Below are 5,209 nucleotides of genomic sequence, written 5' to 3'. Positions count from 1 at the left end.
AGGGAATCCTCTGGGTGGAGCAACCTGTATCCAGTTTGATGACATCACGGCTGTGCTGAGTCCTGCACACTGGGATGGGGGAGGGCTCAACAGGGAACAATGGATACCGCCGACACTTCTGTACAGAGTGAGTCTCCCCTCAGCCCTCACCCCAACAATGTAAGTCCCTGGGGACTCCTGCGTCGAATGGGCACTGGTGCTCAGAGTGAGCAGGTCCATCACTGCAAAAATCCGCTCACGGACACGGCCCTTAAAAGGGGCATCTGCCGCTGCCACAGCCTCTATCTCACTCAGCCGCTCAAGACCAGGCAGCCTCATGTCCTCACCCCGCCCTACCTTCTGCCCCTGTAAGGTGATTTCTTGGATTTCTCCCTAGTTGTATGGCTTGTTCCTCTAGATCCCAGACAAGTTTTCCTTGTTGCTGCTCTTTGTTTCCATCACAACTTTTATTTGGTAGTCAGAGGGATGAACAGAGCCTCTATCATCTACACCATTTTTTTCCCTCTGAGATGACTCTTTATTGAGCAGAACATCTTAGAACAATGAAGGCAGGCTGAGTGAGTACTGAAAAAAATTAGATATTTAACTCTTAAAATATATAAAATTAACTAAAACAGATATCATAGATAGAAATATAAAATTTAAAACTATAAATTTCTAAGAGAAAACAAAGGAGTAAACCCTTGTGATCTTGGGTTAGGCAAGATTTTACAGGTATGACAATAAAACTATGATTTTTAACATTTAAAAATATTCTAAATTGGACATGAATGAATTTAAAATGTTTGCTCTTTGAAAATATTGTTAATAAAATGAAAAGACAAGCCATAAACTAGGAGAAAATATTTGCAAAAGCTGATATTTAACTTTTTCTCAGAATTTGAAGAATTCTCAAAATTTGAAAATCAGAAAACAATCCAATTTTAAAAATAAGTAAAAGATTTGTATAGACACTTTTCCAAAGAAGATATGTAGGCAAATAAGAACACGGAAAGATGCTCCACTTCATTAGTCTTCAGAAATGTCAACTAAAGCCACAATGAAATAACACTACATTGCTATTAAAATGGCTAAAAAAATAAAACCAAGACATTTCTGAAAATATCATGGATGTGCAGAGCAATGGAAACTCTCATGCACAGCTGGTGAAAATGCAAAATGGTGCAGCTACTTTGAAAACACTTGCTTTGTAAACCAGAGTTTCCTATAAAAGTAAACATACACCTACTGTATTAGTCAGCTTGTGCTACCATAGCAAAATTTCACAGACTAGGGGGCTTAAAAAACAGAAATTTATTTTCTCACAGTTCTGGAGGCTACAAGTAAGTCTAAGCTTGAAGTTTCAGCTGATTCTGATGAGAGTTCTCTTCCTAACTTGCCAATCACACCTTCTCACTATGTCCTCACATGGCCTTTTCTTGGTGCATGTGTGCAGAGAGGGGGAGAGAGTTCTCTGGTGTCTCTTCTTCTAAGAACACTAATCCTATCAGATCAGGGCTCTACTCTTATGATCTCATTTAACCATAAGCACTTTTTTAGAGGCCCCATTTCCAAAGAGGGCCACACTTGGATTAAGGCTTTAACGTATGAATTTTGGGGCAAAAGCATTTAGTCTATAACACTTACCATGTGACCCAGTAAAACCACTCCTATTTTCTTTATCCAAGTAAAATAAAAAGTTATGTTCACAAAACCCTGTATAGAAATGGTGACAGTGGCTTTATTCATAATCCATCAAACTAGAAACTGCAAATGCCCTTCAACTGATGAATGAATTAACAAATTCTGGTACATCAAAACAACTAAATATTACTCAATAATAAAAATTTACGCACACTATCAATATACAAATATCTTAATTGCCAGGGGCTGGAGTTTGGGTACGAGTTAACACAAAGAAGCACAAGGGAATTTTACAGGGGATGATCGAACTGTTTGATATCTTGATTGTGATACACATTTGTCAAAGTTCATTGAAATGTACTGTAAAATGGATAATTATTACTTCATATTAATTATATAAGATATACCTCAATTTTAAAAATCTAACAACTGTATTTACATATTAGTTGAGTTCTAATTTTATTATTTTATTATCAGTGAATGTTGTCTCTAAAGTATATATTTTAGGGAATGTTTAAAAGTTTTATTATTACCAATATAATGTTCAATTTGAGTAAATATTTGCTGGGTTTAGGGAAATATGTACAGTATATATGGTATAAAAATGTGTATGTGTGTGTGTACATGTGTATATATATTTGTTTAAACTTTTCAGATTATACTCTTTATTTGGTAATTCAAATGTCCAATTATCACTATTTTTGCCTATTGGAATGATTAAGTTTTCAGAAAGGAATAATAAAGTATTCCAGCAAGAGTGCGATTTAGTCGGATTCTTGTAACTCTAAGAGTTTTTGATTTTTTGTGGTGGGGGTTACAATTTTTATACAGTTTTTCAATAGATAAAATATTTGTGTGTATTACATATTTTATCATCCCAAAGTATTCTTCCCTCTCCACTCCTGGTTTTGATTTCTAGATAGAGAACAGACTCAGGAGCAATTCAGCATCCAAAATTGTGCAACAAATATTCGCAAAAGCACCAGTTTTTTCACACTCCTATTTTCTGTGTCGGGAGAGAATAGGATAAAGTGATTATAGGAACCTCTAACGAGGAGCTGTGGGGAATCAGCCCTCAGGATGCCCAAACTTGGCAACTATTGCTGCCCGGATCCCCATGAAAGTCCCGATCTCCAGGGACAGAAGATCTGCTTATTTGTTCTCAATCAACCAAGGCAGACCCAGGAGAGAGAGCCACCGTGTCTAACTCTAGATGTTCTCCTCCAGTGAGAAAAGCTTCCTCCATCTTCAGCCCTGGCTGAGTCTTTCCATCATCCTGGTTCCAGCGAGGAGCCTTTGGAGATGGGGCTTCCATGAGAGCATCTGACAGCAGCAGAGAGCAGCCAGGTAAGAAGGGCTGGGAAACAGGTGAGGGCATGCTTACCTCCAACGACAAAGTCACACAGACACACACATAGATTTACATTTGGAAAAACAGACACACTAAATCCCTCTGCATCCAACCAAGTTCAAAGGGGAGCATCTCTCGGTTTGCCATGCACAGGCCTTTTCCCTGTCAGGCTGTGGTGTCCATTTCAGAATAGAGCCACTATTCTGAGATGGAAAGAGAAAAATAAGCAGCGGGAAAGAAAGGAAGGAGATGACTCAGGTTGGTGGTGCTAGGACCAGGGACTTCAAGCTCCTAAAAATCCTGGCCTGAAGCACAAGCCAAGAGCCACCCTCCCTCCCCACTAAGGGACTCTGCTGTCAGACATTCCAGAGCCTCCTATTCTGCCCCTATTCTCCACCTTTTTGCCAGTTGCTTCCCTATGCTCAACCACTGTGGTCTGTGGCCACACAATAAACCTCCTCTGTGTTTCAGAGGAGGCTACATGCATGCCGCAGGGAGCCCCACCGAAGGAGTCGGCTTAGGCTGGTGTCCCGGCACTAAGCAGCCTCAGTTTTAATGTCCAGGAACACCAATGCCCAATTACACAGGTATGTCAGACGTCTCAGAGACCGTCACATACTAATGAGACCACAGACATTATTGCATGTAGTCAGACATCAACATATTTAAGTTATGAAAATAATGTCATTGCCAAGGGAACTGATAAAAGCGTTCTCTCTATATAAGGAGGTCACCAGGGAAATTGAATTAAAATTCATAGGTGGGTGGCGAATACCTAATCAGAATAGGAGGAATTAAGTGTATAACTTTCCTAGGGAGTCTTAGTTTTTGGAGTTGAAATCATGAAATAATAATTTGTTTCTGTGACTGATTCTCCCAAAGCTCAGGGTTCTGTTAATGCAGACTCTACCGAAAGAGAATGTGGGATATTTGGAGCTTATTGCATTTAATATTTGGGCTTCATAGATATTCAAAGACAATTGAAACTTGCATCTTTAAGACCAGAATATTCATATCTGCTGGCGAAGGCACTCTGTTATTTGTCTTGATGACATATCTCCCGTACCCCTCAACCGCTAAAATCCACATTAACCATGTTCTTTCCGGAGCATCTTCTAGCTTCCTTCTAGTACTGCTTTACCTACCTTTGTTCTGGGAGATAATCCTGGTAATAAATGACTTCATATCTCAGCACTTTCCCCTTAATTTAACTAATTTAACTCTCACAGTGTTACTCACATCACTATCCCTATTTTATGTATGTCCTACAACCAATATCTTAAAAGTGTCGCCTACAATATTCTATGCCCTAGTCAGTCGAACCACATCACAAAGCAGTTGCCTGCCTTTTTCTCTTCCTTTTTCCCGAGGTCTTTAATCTCACCTGAATACAGCCCCTCTTTTATACTATTCAAATATCATACCTTTTTTCATTACATTCTCAGTGCTTTTACCTGATTCCCTTGACTGTAATGATTTCTTAGTATTATCTGTTGGATACACCACATGAATTTGCTTTTTATTAATCAGTAAATTCCTTTTATCCAGTATCCTAAATAATCCAGGTGTTGTACCTGACTGCCTTTCTTCTTTCAGCTAGCACAAACCCGAAGAATCTTCACACAGCATGAACAACATGCTCCGTTCAGCTGACTCAACAGCTGAGATCTATAGTTAGTTCAGCTTAGTAGCCGGTAAAATGTTGAGGACAAATCATCAAGGAGATCTTCTGAAACCACAAATTTTCCAACTTCTGGGAAATATCAATGCTACAGATAAAATTTTCAGTTTTTAATATGGTACTTAGTACAGAGTCTGCCGCATGGCTGAGTTGTTAATAAGTGGTAGTTAATCAAAGCATAAAGAAAAAAGCACATCATTGTCATTTCCAAATTCTAACTTTTTTTGGCTTTGTGAATTTTGGTACATCATTGAACTACCCTAAGTCTCAGTTTTTCATCTGTAAAGTGAAATATAATACTTCAATTATTAGACCAACTTAAATGCTGCATACAAAAGTATCTGTATATTGTAGTTAGTAGGAGTGGAATAAATCAAACTATAGCTACTAGTAATTCAACACTATTAAAATTAACCAAACTTATCCTGTAAAATAATAAGATGACTCAGTTTTAGTTATTTGTCAACTAAATAACAAACTTTTCCAAAATATAAGACTTGCTCAAATGTAGCCATTTGATTTTACCTTGTAGTGACATTTTCTCCTCCATAGAC

The sequence above is a fragment of the Pteropus medius genome, unplaced genomic scaffold (genome assembly GCF_902729225.1).
Source record: "Pteropus medius unplaced genomic scaffold, Ma_sr-lr_union100, whole genome shotgun sequence".
Taxonomy (NCBI): domain Eukaryota; kingdom Metazoa; phylum Chordata; class Mammalia; order Chiroptera; family Pteropodidae; genus Pteropus; species Pteropus medius.
This window is presented reverse-complemented; position numbering follows the sequence as displayed.